Below are 19,406 nucleotides of genomic sequence, written 5' to 3'. Positions count from 1 at the left end.
ACATCTTTCCTATCTTGGTGTATCTGAAATTCTTAATGTAAATCAATATCTATCATATCTCATCATTATCAACTTAAAACATCTATCTAGACCTAAAAACATCTTAACCCTAAACAACTAAGCTTAATTGTAAAACTAAACTATCTGGTCTTCAACCTTTGAGGAAGAATAAAATTAATTATGTGAATAGACAGGAAGTGCAGGTTAGCAGCTTCCAAAACAAGAAGATGACAGAGACAATTTGGTGCCTGAAGAGTCACCCAAAACTCTCTATAACATTGGAGCATCATCTTCAGCTTTCTGGCCCAATATATCTGACAAGACATATTTGGGGTTTTTTTGTTTTTGTTTTTTGTTTTTTTACTGTTTCTCTTTTTAGTTTTTATTGTGGTTAACTAAAGTCTATACAGAACACCTGCTGCAATGCATTGACTCATGAATTTCTGAAGAGTTTTCAAAAGTTGCTCATTTCGTCACTGAGAAGAGATTAATTTTTTATTTTTATTCACATAAAATACGTAAAAGTAAGCAAATTTTGGAGATAAGTAATATTTTGCGGTAATAAGAAACACCAAATAATAAATCATTTGCAAAGGCTGTGTCATCTCTCAAAGGCTGCGTTATCAGAGTCAGGAGATTTTAAAACCTTAAAATTAGCTACATGCATACATTTCTATGACTTCAGATATCTTCTGTACTATAGAGTATGGCACAGTCTTTTTTAAAACATTTGTTAATTTTTACATATATTTATATTATTACACATATATACAATAAACCACCTATATCAATAAGAACCATGGCACAATCCAGAATTATATAAATGTTATATTCTTAGTATTTTGGCTATTTGTGTTTGACAGCCTTGAAGAAAACATCTTTCCTATCTTGTTGAGTCTAAAATTCTGATTATAAATCAATCTCCATCATATCTTGTCATTAAAATTAAAATCTTGTCTTAAAATTATGTTATGGAATGTTTATAGTCATGTGAAATTCTATATTTTCCAGAGGTTAAAACAGAAACTGTAGAATAAGATTATAGCGACATACACATAATTTTATAGTCATATGAAGTTCTACATTCTCCAGCAATTAAACAGAAAATGAGGAATAATCAGATAATAGTATTATAATCACAGTAATGCCGTGTATGTACATTCTATATGGATATGTTTATAAATATATATAGGCACTGATAAAGAATGAGTGGTATTTACTCTTTAGAATTCCATCTGCAAAGTGTATTATGCATGCAAATATATCCATCTCTCATCAGCCCATTAGAAAAAAGACTGTACAGATTTTCTGCTTGTCTGTAATCTGTGCCTTAAATAGTGTTAACTTAAATCTTACCATAGACTTACAGGTTAGACGTTCAAGGAAAGTTCACCACCCTGAGACCTAGAGAAATACAACACAAATCATGCTGTTAGTACAGACATTTATTTGATTTTTAAATCAACAAATAACATCTTTATTTTCCAATTATATGTGTTATTATATGAGCTATTAATGTACATTTAACTTAGCAGTTTTGACTATATTATTAGTCAGAAATAGCATAATTCAACTCACATGAAATTATTTATATTTGATATTCATTCCTTTAATTTTAACTGTTTAAGGCACAAGACATATTTGTATTTAAAACAAAAAACCACAATTACTACTTGTGAAATTAAACTGCAGTAAAGCTTTTTATAATTATTAAAAATTGTTTCAAATGTCTCAGCCCTTACACCAATGTAAATGACTTCCTTATCAACTAAGCCTCCCTGCAGTATGGTTACCAGTCTAACATAAATGCTTAACTACACCTATCCCTGAGTCAATAGCAGCTCCTTCATAGGGAACTTCTCGAGGACAGAGGAGGAGGAAGCATCCTGTGTCACACCGCTTTCCTCTCTGCTGCCAAAGCGCATGCTTCACGCGTCCACTATAACACTGACCATAGTGTTTTGTAGACAGTCATTTGAACATGCACCTTTGTATCACACTCAGGTCGGCGCTTCTCAACCTTCCTAATGCTGCAACCCTTTAATGCAGTTTCTCATGTGGTGACGCCCAACCATAAAATTGTTTTTGTTGCTACTTCATAACTGTATTTTTGCTACTGTTATAAATTGTAATGTAAATATCTGATATTCAGGATATCTGATATGCAACCCCAATGGGGTCTCAACCCACAGGTTGAGAAGCACTGCTCTAAATAGTAATGCACTTTCAAAGTAGAAATACATTTTCTGTTCATAATTCCCTTTTGCATTTTAAACATCACACGAGCTTCTAAAAGTCTGTCTATTTGTCTCTGTCTCTCTCTCTCTTTCTGTCTCTCTCTCTAACCCCCTCTCTCTCTGCCCCCTCTCTCTTTGTGTGTGTGTGTGTGTGTGTGTGTGTGTGTGTGTTCCTTCCTTCCTCCCTCTCCTCCTCCACCTTCCCCCTCCCCCCCACCTCTTTCTCTGTTTTTCAAGACAAGGTTTCTCTATGTAGCGCTGGCTGTCCTGGAACCTTATAGACCAGGCCTCAAATTCACAGAAATCTGCCTACCTCTGCCTAGGGTTTTTTTTTTTCCTAATGTTTTGATTTTTTATGTAGGTGGAATAGCCAAGTGAAGAGTCTATATTTAATGTATAAGAGCCATTCATTCTAGTCCAGTACAATGCAAGTATCTATTAGGACATACATGACCAGGTCAACACAAGATCTGGGCTCTGAGGACTCCAAACACAGCCATACTTTATATGTGGGTATTCACTTCTCCAGAATGCTGAGACTTAATCAATGCTACCATCTTAGAACAAAGCTCTGTGGGGCACTCTGGGTTTTTGTTTTTGTTTTTTGTTTTTTAATTACAAGATCCTTTCAAAGTGTCTTATTTCACAATACAGAATGAGGGAGCACCGTTTATCAACTAAAAGCACTTCATTTTCAGAACCACCTACTCTAGACTTTTGAAAAATGGCACAAAGCATCCTTAGCAAGCACCCTTTAATTACCCGTGTATTTCTAACTCCACATTGCAGTGGAATGCCTACATTGGTTAGATAAATGAGATCCATTTAGAGCTTAGGAGTACTTTTTACTTATAATGTATGTATAAAGCACAACCATTTTATTCAGTAACCTTACTCATAGAATGTCATGAATTCCCCTCATGATTATTGTTTTTCATTGTTTATCATCACAGAAAGGAAATGAATCTCAAAGCAATCAATTCTCCCTATGTTAACTATTCTTGTATGTGTTTTAGGTAAGCAGAACCCAAACAGTAAAATGAGCTATTTATTTGCGGGGTTGAATCAGTCAGGTACCCTCACGCCCTCAGTACTACAGAGAGGACTGACATTCACTTCTTGACTCAATACCTCTCAGTTGTACTGACTCCTTTCTTGTAAGTTTCAACACTTTGAGCTATTCTTCTGAAAGTTTCTGTCTGTTCTTGGTCCTGATATTATGAAACTCAATGGAGTCAAGCAGTACATTTGAGCTTTTATAAGTAAAATGATACTAGAGTAATTATTATATCCTCATTCGCTCAGCAGATATTTGTTGAGCATCTATTGTGAACCTGGAATTCTTTTCCTCTTTATTTATTTTATGTATATGAATGTTTTGCCTACATGTATGCATGTGTACCACACAATTGGAGTTCTGGGTGGTTGGGGGCCACCATGTAGCACCAGGAACCAAACCTGGGTTCTCTGTAAGAGCAAGTGCTCTAAACCATTATCCTGGTAAGTGGGATTCTTGTAAGTACTTAACACGTTAGTAGATAAAGCTGGCAAAAGGTCTTTTCTCGTGCTACCATTAACTTTTTTGAGAACGACTTTTTGTAAGACTCCCCATAGTAAAATGAATTCAGCAGCCTTTAAGTATAAACTAATTTTTGCTCTCTTAACAGACTTTACATAATTTTTATACCTTTTTAACAAACGACATAATTTTTTATACCTTATACTGAAGTATTTTAATTGGATAGAAGGGAGTAAAGAGCCTTCTTTAGTTTTTCTTATCGTATTTAAGCTGTATGTTTTTCTGTATATTGGGTGTAGCGAGGGGCTCTGGGTAGTTTTGTCCTTATTTGTAGGTTTGACAAGGAACAAAGCTAGAAGCACAAGGATTTTGCAGTGGGAACAAGTCTGCTCCCCCTCCTGCTTGGTAGCTTCCCGATAGAAGCATCACATGATAACCAAGGCTGTTGTGTTGTATAGGTTTGGTTTGGTTTTTTAACATGTTAAAAGTCTTAAGATTTTGAAAAGCAACAGGTTAGAAATACAGTGATCTTCTAGGGAAAGGTCATCTCTTCATCAGGGGTCAGCAACTGTAAATAGGGTAAAGCATGAAATATTTCTTAACCAGACATTTTTTTAATGTTGAACCTCCTTTAAATTATACTTTACATCAAGGAAACGGTGAGTTGGGGCTGGAAAGGTATCTCAATTGCTAATGCTGGCTGTTCTTCCAAGTTCAATTCCTAGCACCCATATGGCAACTAACAACCCTCTGAAACTCCAGTTCCAGGGAATTCCACACCCTCTTCTGGCTTCCACAGATACCAGACACACACATGGCACACCATATTTGCAAGAAAAACACTCACACATTTATAATAATAATAGTAATTTTTAAAGAAAATGATTGAGTAGTCAGAAATAGGCAAACCCACAGGCAGTTCTCCAATGCATTAGTATCTTCATAGGCCAGAGTGTCTGGGCTCCTGCCAGCAGAGTAACTTTGGCACAGGAGCTGGGCAGCCAGTGGTTTGTGTGTTGCTCCTAACCTAGAGAAGACTAGAGCCTCTTAATAGTCCTGAACTAATTTAAAATTGAGTAGAGCTGAACAGCTAAGAAAATAGAGATGTTTATGGATCACCACAGAGCCATACTCAGATTTGTGTAAGCGGATTCCACCTATGCCCCATGCTCTGCTTTTAGGGACCCATCATTCTAAGGAGAAGCTGTCCCTGTGATAGCTTGGCAAGACTGTTGCATACTCAGTGTGTTGTTGTTTTGGGTGCATTTTTTAAAAACTATTTACAGACATTGACTATAATTCTTTAGGTTTGCTTTTTGCTTCGTGTCATTGGATAAGTATCAGTGATGTCATTTTTATTGTTGGTCATCACAATCCCCTATATTCATCCTCTTGTGATATGTGTGTGAATTCTGGGCTGTGTTTTCTGTCCACCATAACCACTGAATGAGATTTTTATTCTGCAAAAGTGTCTCTGTTGCTGTAAAATACAGTTATTTGTCATTACTAGCACTGGTTAAATGTATTAAGTATTAATTGTATTAATTGCCTATGTTCTGTAAAAGATAGAAAAAAAACAAAACATGATTCCACTCATACCTCCCTAGAATTCTATTATCTAGCATCTATTTTTTAACACTTAAGAAACTTTTTGAACCAATGACCTCACACATGCTAGCCAAGTGCTCTACCATTGCACTATAGCCCAGCCCTAAACCTGAAGTCAGTAGTTTTCTCCCCACCTCCTACCCCAGAACTAGTAGGAATTGAACCAAGAACCTCACTCATACTAAGCAAGCAGAAACTTTTTCATTTTATGTGTGGATTAATGTATGAACTCCTTATAAATTATGTACTACAGACACATAATGCTCCAGTTGTAAAACCTAGTTAGAGAGCATTTAGACAGGTAAAGTGTGTGGTTGGTGACAGGGAGGCTTTGGTCCTGAGGAAATGAGAACTTTGATACATAAGTAAGTAAATAAATATTTAGGCCCAAACCTTAATAATTAGTAGATGTTTTGCATGTAGAAATAGCATGAGAGACATGTCAAATATGAACATGGAGGTAAAATGATCTAATCAAAGTATGAGATATATAGAAAATAATAACCAAGGAGTACCGTGAAAGCTAAAGCTTAGAGCCAGAACTTGTTGCAGCATTGAAGAGCCATCCATATATGCACTTCAGCCCTAAGGATGCCGTCACTAGACTTAGGTGCCAATTTGATGTGAAGGAGAAGAAAAGAAGAGATAACCCCAGAGTGTGTAGTTTTTGGCAAGCAGTAAGGCAGTGTTTGTGATGGTAGAGAGGTGTTTAAGGTGAAGGAAACCTTTGTAGTATGAGATGACTTGATTTGGCACATGTTACAGAAACTGAGCCTCACAGAAGTATATCAAACAAGTTGACTAGCTCATCCTCACAGCTAAAGATCAGCTACAGGGACAAAACTGTTAAAGTAAATCATTATAGTAGCATCAACGAGGAAGAAAATAGAGGACTGTGTGTAAACCCTTAGTTTATGTGCTTATGGGGTAGGCAGAAGGAGCAAGAGATAGAAAGAAGCTCTCTGAAGATCCGGTCTCAAGAAAGCCACATGGGAAAGGATTGCAAAAGGTGAGAGTATGGTGGCATTGACTTTCATGTGGTTGCTTCTCTACGGAACAGTCATCTCTTGGTGAAGTAGAGGTCAGTTCTGTAGGCAGAGAGGAAGGGTGTTAAAAAGACTGGAATTATAGACAACTCTTTCGTGGAATTTGGAAGTACGGCTCAGCATTTAAAAGCACATCCTTCTGCAACAAAGGATTTAAGTTGGGCTCCCAACGCCCACATCAGGCCACAGACAACTATCCAGTTCCAGGAGATCAAAACGCCACTGCGCATCTGTATTTACATGTACATACCACAACATGCTGACAGACACAATTAAAAATACTGCTTAAAAATAATTCTTAAAAGTTTGCAAAAATTACACCATTGCTAAGGGGAAAGTTTTTAAAATGGACTAAGCAAACATTTTTATAAACTGAAGAGAAGAATCCAGAACAAAAGAGCAGAACTGGTGAATGAGAAGTGAAAACTAAAGGACTAAAATAGGAAGAGAGATTAGAGGGCTGTGGCAGTCTCAGAACAGTCCCTGGAAAGTCAGTCACAACGTTGACCTCACAGATGCGCCTCTTTGATAACATTCCCCAGCCCTTGCCTTTTTGTCTCTCCCAGGCACCTAGTGCACACGGTAATGGGCAGAACAAGTGGATTGCAACCTTAAAACAAAGAACTGACATACGTACAGTTTTCTCTCTGGCTACCAAGATTGCCCTTCCAAAGATCAGTGTTAGCCTGGCCATTCTGTTCAGTACTGTCAACCCAGCTAAATAGGCCTTACTTCTGGAAGCCCGCAGGGGAAGCTGACCGCAGAACCCAGGCTCACTGCTTCAGTGCAGCCACCCCAGCCAGTGTATTGGAGAAACTGCCTTGATTTGTCGACCTGATTAACATCTTAAAAATGCCTTTCCCCATTTCCAATGCCTGTTGTTAGAAACAGCACTTGAAATCCATCCCCTTTTCTGCTGGCATGCTTTCCAAAGTGATAAGTATTAGGGAAAAAATGCATGCATGGCCAGACCTGTTGGCATAGGCTGGTACCTTGGAAGCTGAGACAGGAGGATCACAAGTTTCAGGCCAGCCTAGTCAACTTAATAAGACCCTGTCTTAAAACAAAAATTAAAATGGCCACTGAGGCTCTTTAATAAAGCATGTGCTTAGCCTTCTGCACATGCCTAGTACTGCAGGCGGTGGGGAGTGGGGATAACTCATCCAGGATGTAAAATTGCACTAACAGTTATCCCAGTAAGTCTGACAATGATGACTATGCATATTCTTGCCTAAATAAATCTGCTATACATGGATTAAAAAGAACTTCTGAGATTCAAGAAAATCTCAGCAGAGTTGGGAGTATACCAGAAGTTGAAGCAGAGGATTGCCTCACATATAGGTAAAAATCTTAAATATTTGGTCTGGAAACAAGAAAGACTCCTATTCAGGGTAGAGTTTTAAAAAACAGTAAAAAAAAAAATGTATTGGAGAAAGTGCCTTTTTTTCGTTAGAGAAAATGCTGACATCTTAGCAAGAGTCAATAGAGCTAATCATATAATTTTCTGTTGTAAAACGGAATTGTTTGACTTTTCCTCATTGAAATACTGAGGTTTGATATATGTGAGTTTATATACATATATACTTATAAATGTATACTATAGGTATATATGTATACTGTAGTCATTGTTTCTAAAATAAAATTTCCAGTATTATGAGCTAACTGTTTGGTATGTGAGTACAGTGCTGTTCCTGGAGAACTGCTGACCAGGGTCCAGAGGAACTGCTACGCCTCTTGCCTTGGAAAAACAAACGCTTCTTCAGTCTTCCAAGGAGTGCTAGGATGTGAATGTCAGTGCTTGTGTGGCTTCACCACTGCTCCCTTTTGTGCTTCAGTGCCCAGCTGACAGAAAACTTCCCACGGTACCTAAAACTAACAGTTGGAGACTAACCTCTCCTTACCAAAGACAAAACAGTGCTACTGGGTTAAGTAGGGTGGACACCCATGTCTGGTTGGCATTTATTTTCAAGGACTAGGCACTGAGGCCTGTCCAGAGTCTTTTTTTCTTTCTCTTTTCTCTTTTCTTTTTTCAGTCCAGGCAACACATTAGTGTATGCTCTGTGGTAGCTACTTGCAGAGAAGAAGCTTTGCTGACACACACTCTGACACAGACAAGCCCACATCTCTATTTTCCAAATGGAGGGCAGTATGACGTGAACTTCTGAGATTCTGGTATCCAAGGAAAATACATGTTATAGCATAGATTTTGGCCATCCTCTATCTGGGAAAACTGTCCCTTTCTACCAGGAGGAAGGCCAGACATTAGGTAGGAAGGTAATAAAAGCAGATGACAGGGGCCTTCTTTCCCCAGACTGTTTTTCCAAAAGCCACAACCTGGTCATATCGTATTTTATAAGGGCAAAATAGTCTATCCAGACACCTCGTTTATAACCCTGACAAGGAGCCGGAGGCTAAAGGATAGTTTGTCTGAAGGGGAGAATGGTTTATCAGCAGGTGCTGGGACAGTCATTTCTACAGCACTATCAAAGACTTGAAAGCAAGAGTCCTGGGAAATAAGGCCTCTATTTCTGGATCTTTGTATTTTCCTCTTCTCACCCCTGTCAGTAGTTGCCAACATCATTTTCAGTCTGTATCTATAACCACTTGTAAAAGCATGTGTCTGTCTGGGACAGCTTTGGAGGGAAATGTACTTCTTTACAGACAGGATTTCACTATGTATCTGTCTCTGGCTAGCTTGGAACATTATTAAATCAAGTTGGCTTGAACTCACAGAGACCCAACTGCCACTGCCTCTGCCCTTGCCCCCTGCCCCCTGCCCTCTGCCTCTTGCCTCCTGCCCTCTGACTGTGCCTATCTCTGCTTCCCAGTTCTTGGCATGTGTCATGCCCCACCACAGATGGCTTAGTACTTTTATTTTGATAAATCATGAGCAAACTATTATTTAAGTGTCAGAGTTCTCTTTTTTCGACTCTATTCGTTTGTTTTTGTTTGTAAGACAGGGTTTCTCTGTGTAGCCTTGGCTGTTCTGGACACGTTTTGTAGACTAGGCTAGCCTTGAACTTACAGAGATCTGCCTGCCTCTACCTCCTTGAGTGCTGGGATTACAGGTGTGCACCCAGGTTCCACTCTATTCTTAGCAGATCCATGTGTGGTAAAATTATATAAATTGACTCTTTCAAACTCCAGGCCTCAAAGACTATTTTCATGTATGTCTTCATGGGTCTGGAGAAGATGCCAAAAATGGTTTATTGACAATTATCATAGTATATTTCTTCCAGATAAACTAGTGAGAGTTCCAAAAGCATTTAGAAATGAAAATTAATGTTACAAATCAGTGAGACTACTTTGTATTTTTAAAGTATGATATTTGTCCACATCAGTTTCTCATCATCCATTTGACTCTCGTGGAATAAAAAAAAATTTGAAAAATAAATTAAGTCACAATCTAGTGTCTGGTTTTCTGGAGAATCCCTCTGTCCTAGTGCTGTACCAAACCATATAGATCTTCCTACTGAATGGGCAGCATAAGAGGCATTAGTGTACTGAGTAAAACATATGCTGCCACAGATTGTCAAGTAATGAGAGGACACCGACTCAAAACCTTTTATGCTGTTGTAGCATGGTCTCCTTTTCCTTCCATCACCCCTTTTCTCTCTCTCTTCCCAAAACTCTTTTCAGAAATAAGTTAAAATAAAAGGTATGAGAGGATACACTCTATATTAATGCCCTAGGGTTGTGATTAGCTAATAATGATAGCATCTGTGTCATTGCATCATCATTCTGCCCCTCGCTTTGTTTTCCTGCACTGTTGGAATTCAGCATCCAAGCTGATCGGAGACAAGACAGCAACCACAGGCTCCCTCCCGTGTCTTACATTTAGTAGATATTTTCTCTGTGTTCACAATTGTTTTGTTTCCTAAACCACAGAGACACAGTGCTTTCATTATCTAATTATTTTGTGGAAAGTGGTTAATGAATGCATTGAAAGCAATTCTTGTTGTTTTCTGTCATTGCTGTCTTATGTAGCTTAAAGGAAAACTCTTGCTGCCTGGAAAGTGTAGGAAAGAGGGTCAGTATAAGAAAATGTAGTTTTTCCCTATGAAGACTGTATAGAGTTGTGCTAGCTATGACCTGCAAATACACAGGTAAAGGGGTTTCCTGATGTAGAGAACACTCTCCAGTACAGAAGTGGCAGGTGTGAAAGATCAGCAAACCCTAGTGGGCACTCTCTACCTTCCATGCCCCTCTTTAGAAGGAGGAAACAGAGACCATTCCTAGCAGTCAGCAGTCAGCCTTCCCCAAACAGGAATGCCATACATAGTCCACTTTCCCTAGAGGATAAGAAAGCAACAGGGAAGTGTCTTAGTGGGAGGGCAAGTGAAGTCACAAAATGGCCTTGGATTTGGGCCTCACATCTCCTGATTATGCAAGCTGAGGGTAGACATCTACTCATTTCCTCTCAAGAATTGTGTCAGAGAACTGCAAGTGCCTCTAGCCATATTCTGGTGACACAAGGGCACCATCTAGTTTCATCGCTTTTATTTTTAAGCATCTTTACTTTCCTTAGCATACAGCAGAAAGAAACAGTTTGATATCTTCCACTGAGCCACAGCTTCTGGAGCACATCAGTAAGGCTGTGACCCAAAGAGAAATGAGTGCCCTTGCCTAAGGTCTGCTGTACGAAAACTGGATAAGGATACCCTATCCCCTGCCTCAGCCTTCCATTCATTCAGGTAGCAGATGCTTACTTAGAACCTACTGTGTCATTATTCTTGGGGTTCTGAGAAATCAAAACAGGCAAAAATACCTGCTCTTTAAAATGTTTGCCTTCTGGTAAGATTTGTTAATATATAAAACAGGACCATACCTGTTACAGTTTTTTTTTTAACTCTTCGCTTTCCCTGAGTCCCAGCTGTTCTCCTTTCCTGTCATAAGCCAGACCTGACCTCTCTCCTAAACCTTTACTTTCTTGTGACTCTAATTAAATTTTATACCAAGACAGTTCTACAGGAAATTGATAGAATTACATCAGACATCCCTGAGACCACTGTCCCCCAATCACTCATGCAAAGGAAGTATAAGACGGCTTTCTGAAATCAGATTTCTAAGAGCCCCTCCCCTATAACCACAGTGTTTGTAGTAGATATAAGTGAGCCCCAAGAATCTCCTGATTCTGGTGTGGGATGCCCTAACTACCTCTTCAAAACAAAACAACAACAACACTTTATCACAAAGCGCATATATGTTTACAGCTATCTGTTTCCAAACAAACAGGGCACCTTTGGCTAGATAGCCCAAAGAACATCTCAGCATCACTGACTTCTGTGTTTAAGCCACAAAAGTCTGACTTTTGTGGTTGTTCATTTGGAATTGGAGTGGCATGCGCTAGTAAATATCTCTTGGACAGAAGATGGAAACTACAAATAGGACAAGCATGATGAGTCATAAAGGTACATTGAGAGCTGAGCATTTTACATCTTCATTTATGTTGTAGGAGGTTAAATTGAAAACTTGACAAAAGCTGTTCCTTGAACTATGAGAACTCTTCCTTTTTAGACTACTCATTTTGGAGATGACGGTTCTAGTTTGGAACTAGAAATAGATAGATAGATAGATAGATAGATAGATAGATAGATAGATAGATAGATAGATAGGTTTTTAAAAGCTAATTGAAGGGATTCCTGAGGCTACCAAGGCTAGCTCCAAGGTTTGCGGCAAGCCCTTCATATAAACTATCCAGGTCTCTGCATTCATATTTTTACAATTAAGAGCAACACGTCTCTGGGACAGCCACACTCAGTTTAGAAGATATGGATTCTCAGATAACTCTCCTTCATGTTAACCTGAAATCTATCACTTTGTAACTTTCAGCCACTGATCCTAATTTTGATCTCTCAAACTCTTTACAAAGAATACCTTTTTGATGTCAGAACCTAAGATTGTTTCATCTCTTGGTTTTCTCTTTGTGAACTAAATATTACATTTTAAACTTTCTTTCCTTAACTTTTGTATCTGATCATTCTCCTGGATGTTCTTAAAAATGTGCGCGCATGCGCGTGCACACACACACACACACACACACACACACACATACATACACACATACACACACACATATACACACATACATACACACATACACACACACATATACACAATTACACATACACACACATACACACACACATACACACACATATACACACACATACACACACACATACACACACACATACACATACACACACATACACACACATACACACATACACACACACATATATACACACACACACACGTGGGGGAGTGGCTTCTTTCTGAATGACTAGCTTAGCAGTAAGAGTTACAGAGTTCATCATTGTTCATCCAGTTACCAAGGAGTGGGGAAGCACTGAGTCTTCAAATGTTGCAGAATGATGCAGTGCTGATAAATTTTTCTTAAGGACAGAATGGTCAAAGATTTCCCAACAATTTCACCTCTTGCTATATAGCAAACACCAGTGCCATCTCATCTGATTTCATGCCCACCCAGAGATAAATTATATTATTTATTCCTTGGGAATTAGTGATAAGCCTCAGTTAAACTGAGACTGCCTAACATCTCAGATTAGAACCAACAGAATCAGAAACATTGAAGGTAGATCTAGAAGCTAAAGCAAATTAATTGCCTCCATAAGTAAATCTCTGCAGTACTCACAAGTTCAATCCAACACACAAAGTAGGATCCATCAATTACAGTGCCTAGCACCAAGTATACACTCAAAAGGCATTAGCTGCCATCATTTTGAGTGTCATTACTGGTGAAAGTGAGTTTTCTATTTCTGTTACTATTTACCACAAGTGTAGTTGCTTCAAAAACATCATTTTAAAGTTCTACAGATAAATTATCCAGCACAACCAGTGGGCTGACATCAGAGTGTCATGAGTCAGTCGCATTCCTTCAAAGGGGCTAGAGGCGCTTTCCCTTCTCCAGCTTCTCGCTGCTGATCTGATTTCCTTCTTGGGCTCTGTCTCCATCTTCAGAGCCAGGGACTTGGTGCTACATCCTTCTCATGCTGCCATATTCCTGGAGTTTTCTCTTCCAGTTCTCGCTTCCACTTCTATGGGAAAGTATCCCCCTCTCAGTGTCAGCCAACTAGCAACTTTAATTCCATCATTAGTTTGTCTTTATTGTGTAGCCTAGCATATTCACAGATTCTCAGAGTTAAAGCTTGGACATGTCAGGAGAGAGCATTGTTCTGCCTTTTTCTTGAAACAGTTCATATAGAACTAAAGTTTATTGCCTATGCAGGATAGGAGAATGTGCAGGAAGGCCTTGTCAAAGCATCATAGCATCATGTTTCATGAAGGTCAGTGTCCTTATACACATCATCGTCAATGAGTGCATGATACTGCCAGTCTCTCCACATTCCAGGAAATCACCCCTCTCCCCAAAAGCAAAGTGAAAATGATGATGGGAAGAAAATGTATGGTCCCTTCATCTCTGGAAAACTAGGAAAAGTAAAAAAGGCCATTTATTTCTGGCACAAATCACCTTTGAAAGAAAACAAATAACTTCTTTATTCCTGAGATTGGAACTCAGACCAATGTGGTAAACACATGTTCTGCCCTGTTCTACACCCCAGCCCCAGATGAGACTTTCTTAACAAGGATGAGTCATCCTACCTTAGTAGGTGTGCTGCTTAAAGAAAAATCTCTGTTTATATCTGCATGAAAAAGTCACATGGCCTTTCTGTGGAGCCTGTTCACAGCTGGAATTCTAGCTGCCATCTGTACACTTCGTGTACTAGGTCAGTCCATTCAACACCTTAATCTATGCTTTCTCATCTTTAAAGGAAAGGAAACAACTTCTGACTAGTTTGTAAATTGCCTTGAAGGATCCAACTACAGTGAAAGAATGTCTGAGAGACTTGTTACTCATTAGCGCTGACAACTAGAGAGTAGAAACCAGGCCTGTCACTGGTTGAGTACCATGGTAGACAGCAGCTCTTTTAGGGGATCTGCTAACACTATTTTTTTCTGCATCATCAAGGCTGACTGTGACCCACAGTTTCCATCTAAGGATATATTGTTTACCCAGGACAAACTCTAAAGAGAAGCCATCATGTTTCCTCCGTCAGGATTGGCATTGGGGATTTCTCAGTGTGGAGTTTTTACAGTAAGGAACAAATTAATCAGATGAGCAAAGAAATGTTGTGACCATATCAAAGTAAACATGTCCTTACCTCCTTTGACTCCCTCACTTCCTGCATTTTCTACTGCCATAAACACAGTTTTCACAAAAGGGCACATGCTAATAAAGACAAGACTTCTGTCTCCTGCCTTTCATTGTCTTCTCTTGTTATCCAGCTTGCCCATAGCTATAGGCTGGCAGGTAGGATATAAGCCGTGGGAAAGCAGTCTTCAAATGCCATGTGTGAGAGTCATTCCTGTCACCACAGAAGTGGGTGCAGCAAACATTGCTAGCCCAAGTCATGCTTCCTTAACATAGCTCTGCAACCTCCTCCAATAGGCATCCTGGAAAATGAGCCAACATCGATACTCTACACCTTTCTTGAGGTGCTCTTTTTGCATTTTGCAAATAGTTTTGGTGAGAAAGTAAAAGATGTGGCTCCCAGTGGAGGCTGAAGAGAATTTTGGTGGGCAGAATGCAGTTGCCTGAGGCAGCCGATTGCCAGTTTGCCAACCCTGTAACAGGAAAATACGTGGGTTGGTGGCATTTAATGTGTTGCCTTGAGAACCTTTTTTCTCTATTGTGCATCTGCTGAACAGTTAGTGTTTAAGTGCTTGTCTGAGATTGGCCCTGTGACAAATCTGAATTTTTACAGATTGTTAAATTTTAAATGGTTCTTAAAGGCAACTTCATATGCAATAGAAAGATCTCTTTGCAACTAAGACTAAAGTTAGGGCAAATTTTTAAAGTATTAGCCAATGACACAGCGTACATGGGGTCCTCTCACTTGAAGGCACTTCATAAATTAACTCCTCACAGTTCATACTTAATTCTACTCTTTACCTGTTCTTTGCATTCGTCTACTAGGATTCCCAAAAGGCAAGCAAAAAACAAAAAACAAAAATAAATAGAATAAGAAGGAAGACACTGTATCCAATCTACTTACCATAGTCAGTCCCAAGTACTTTTAAATTAAGTAGAAAAATAAGGTGTCAACAGACCTATAATTTGCGCCATGTTTCTTTATCACTCATGACAGAATGATCCTGTGGTTCCAAGGCTCCCCCATCACCTTCTGTATTCCCCAAACCCAGGCTTGATACTGGAGGGCCTCTCCTCTCAAACCCACCTCTCAGACCTAAAGGACCCCCTGAAATCACCCAGGAGTCATGGAACCTGCCAGTTCCAATGTCATTTTCTCTCTTGTCATTTAGTGAAACTCTGAGATGAAGTAAGCTGTTGCTGAGTCTGCTTCCTCTGTCTTATATTCCTCTGTATTTGACCACAGGCAGACAGTTGCGAACAGCTTCTAGCAGCACATTTGTCAGATGACAAAGGGCCTAGATTTCTGACCATCCACACCTTCTCCAAGTTTGCTTTCTGTTCATTTCCTGGACTGTGTGGGGATTATCACATGGCTCAGCCTGTTATTTTCCATTCACTTCTCTGAGGAGTGTGAGGAAGAGAAAGAAAACTCTTTTCTTTTTTTTTTCTTTCTTTTTTTTTTTTTTTTTCCCCTTTTGAGTAAAGTCAGTCTTCTGATAGGCACTGTACATTAGCACTGGAGCTACTGTGTTGACTACATTCATCAAGACACATTCCTTGTAATTGTCTTTGCCGCTATGAAATACAAGTTTTGTGAAAATATATGAAACTCCTTTACAATGCAAGAGGTTAGGCCAATGTATTTCTCTTCAGAGTTGTTCTATATTAGTCTCTCATTAGTCTAGCCAATGTAGTGCCTTACAGTTGCTGTTGACAGGATATATATTTTCTATCCTTTCACAGACCTATGGATCCACTTCTGAAAGCAGTACCTGTTCAGTCGGAACTATACTTCAGAATTTGAGCCAAGCTAGTGATACGTGGGTTCAGTATTTCCTACGTGAGCCACATAGTCACAGGGAGAAACGTCAGCCTCTAGCTGTGCTGCTGAACCAGGATGTTCAGTTGGGTGGTGTAGCAAATATATTTTCAATTTAGCATAGTTTCTGTTTTGAATGGATTCATTGTTATGTTCAACTTCAACGAGCATCTGTATTTTCAAGTTATTTATGCCTCTGGATCTTAAGTGCATCTCCTTCTTTAGCATGGGTAAATCTCCGCAGGGGATTTTGGTTAAGCACAGTCTGGTCATGCCTCCCTTTCAGTTAAAACTTTTACAAATAAGGTTGAATTTGAGTGTGTCCTTTTACTTTTTCTTTTTTGTCACATGCCTATTTGTTTTTCTAGTCTTCTTTTATAGTTTTATTTTACATTGATTATTTACTAATACAACATTCTAATTGCTTTAGTGATTTGGTTGGTTATTTATCAAATATATTACATTTCTTATACTATGTACCTAGTCATACAGTTATGTACATTTTAGCCAACTTCTTTTAGTTAAGAGGAAAAAAATTAAACTTAAGTTACAATTAAGATAGCCATAGAATGGGAACACAAATATTCTTTTTATCTGTTTTTTAACTGTCCATTTCTGGAGAAGAACTTAAGTGATCATAATGTTAACTAAACTAAAACAACTATTACATGGTATAATACAAAAATATTGATACATTATTATTGGCTAAGAAATGATTATATGCTAACCATGACCTCATATGCTAAGATACAGTAGTGTTAAATAAAACTGTCTTTTCCCAGCAGTTATATGTAGTGGGAGAAACCAGAAAAAAGAGAAATACAAATGGCTAAGAAGAAAAAAAAAAGTTACAATTAAGTAATTACTTTCAGTGTTTGTGTGTGTGTGTGTGTGTGTGTGTGTGTGTGTGTGTGTGTGTGTGTTTTGATACTTAAGATCTCATTATAAACCTAAGGAATTTGATTATTTCTTATGAGACAGATCTGATGTCTATGAAGTATTTTTTGTTGTTTGTTTGATCTGGGAATTCTTTCTCCATTTTTGGAAGATAATTTTTGCTGGATTTAATTTTAGTTGGCACTTTGGTTTGGGCTTTGGCTTTTCTGTCATTGAGTTTATCCTGTTGTAAATGCATTGATTCTGTCAAGAAGTCAACTGTGACTCTTACTTGAATCCTCTTGTCTAATGATCTTTTTCTTTGGTGCTTTCAGAATTTCCTCTGTCTTTGACCTTCAGTATTTGCACTCATCTATCTGGATACAGGTCCTCGTGGCATAGGACTTTATCATGCTTAGAACTGGCTCATTTTCTCGGATGTGTCAATGTCTCGCATCAGATTTTGGAAACTATTAGCAATCTGGCTTTGGAGTATTTTTCTAGTCTCTGCTATCACCTTTCGTCTTACGTTGTGTACATGTTAGTGTGTTCAACAGAGTACCATATTCTTATGATGCTGTGTTCACTTCTTTTTCTCTCTGTTCTTCAGAATGTATGTATTTTGAGATAGTTTCGAGTTCATTCATTCTTATACCAGTTTATATCTGCTTTTGAGCCCTATGGTGAAATAATTTATTGCAGCTCCTTATTTTTTAACCGTACAATTCCCCTTTTTTTACATTCTTTTTCTTCTTGCTGATATTTTTTGATGATGAAGCATTGGCATACCTTTCATCATTCTTTAATCAGGATTTCCTTTAGTTGAGTATTTTTCTAGTATCTTCTTTGATTTCTTCACCTGCTAAGTCTTACTCTCTGGACCCGTGTTGTCTGTTCTTTTGCTATGTATGGCTTGTATTGTGATGTTTTCTTAACAGTCAGGCATTTTAGATAAATACTAGAGCAAATCTGGATCCTGGTTCTCCTCATTCACTCCCAGACTGTGAGTATATTTGCTTAGCAACTTAGCAAGATAAGGGTAGTAAAGACTGTTGCTCTGCCATTGTGTCCTGATATCACTTCTCAAAAGGCCTAGCCTTGGCCTCTGAGTGACAGCTTAGGTCTTTCTTTCATTTTTTCTTTAACTTGCTTTCTTCCTTTCTTTCCTTTCTTTTCCTTCTTTTTCTTAGTTTCTTTCCCCCCCTCCTCCCTCACTCTTTCCCCAACCCCACTCTCTCCTATTGCCTCTTTGCTTGGTCTGTTAGTTTCCTAGCTAAAGTATCTCTCCATTGTCATCACACCCAGTGTTATTAGCCTTAGCAAATTTATAGTTTTAGGGGAGGGGTGTTTGTTGTTTTTATTGTTTTTGTTTTGTTTTGTTTTTGTTGTTTTGTTGTTGTTGGGGGGATTTGGTTGGTTGGTTTTTGTTTTGTGTTTTTTATTGTTGTTTTGTTTTGTTTTGCTCATAGCTTCTGAAGTCTGATCTGATTAAAGCCAAGCCTTAATAGGGGTAATCTTTGAACTAGTCCTTGAGGCATGTACTGGCCCCAGGAAGACACTCCTTAACTGTCTCTTCACCTGCTTCATTGGCTATGAATTATCAGCCTACTCTAAGATTGCTTACCAACAAAACTTTTGGTCCTAGTAGCACTTTTGGCTTAAATTTTCCCATCTCTGTTAGAAATAAATATATCCCCTTTAGAAGAACCTGTGTTCTTACAGCCTGAGTCACACTCCAGACAGAAATTCTGTGTCATTGCTTCAAAGCCAGTATAGGAACAATGGCTTGCTTTTCTTTGAATGACACCTCTGCTCTTCAGAAGGATTTCTGTGCAAGGGTCATAGGTTGCACTCTTCTTGACTTCCCTTTTCTAGCACAGCCTTCCAGCTTGTAAGTGGTGGTGGGAAGGTAAAAGGAGCCAATATTCTCCTAGCAAGCTGTTTAGGGAAAGCCATGCATTCTTCATGGCTTAGAATATATCGTGTGCAATTCAGAAGCGAAAGGAAGAGCATGGGGGTAATTAGAAATGGTGGAGTCTTTTCTTCCCTGGAAATCCATAATCCTGGGTTTGGAGCAGAGAGGAAGGAAGCCCTGCTTTCTCACTCGCAGTTAAACTCATCT

The 19,406-nt window shown here is 38.7% G+C and overlaps 1 protein-coding gene across 22 annotated transcripts in view; it reads left to right on the top strand.

Moving 5' to 3' along the window:
* Window positions 1-19,406, top strand: part of Celf2 (CUGBP Elav-like family member 2) — an 833,341-nt gene that overhangs the window by 796,835 nt on the left and 17,100 nt on the right. The window lies entirely within an intron of this gene.

This window comes from Acomys russatus, chromosome 9 (genome assembly GCF_903995435.1).
Source record: "Acomys russatus chromosome 9, mAcoRus1.1, whole genome shotgun sequence".
Classification (NCBI taxonomy): domain Eukaryota; kingdom Metazoa; phylum Chordata; class Mammalia; order Rodentia; family Muridae; genus Acomys; species Acomys russatus.
Note: the sequence above shows the minus strand (reverse complement) of the source record. Positions and strands in the feature narration are given on the sequence as shown.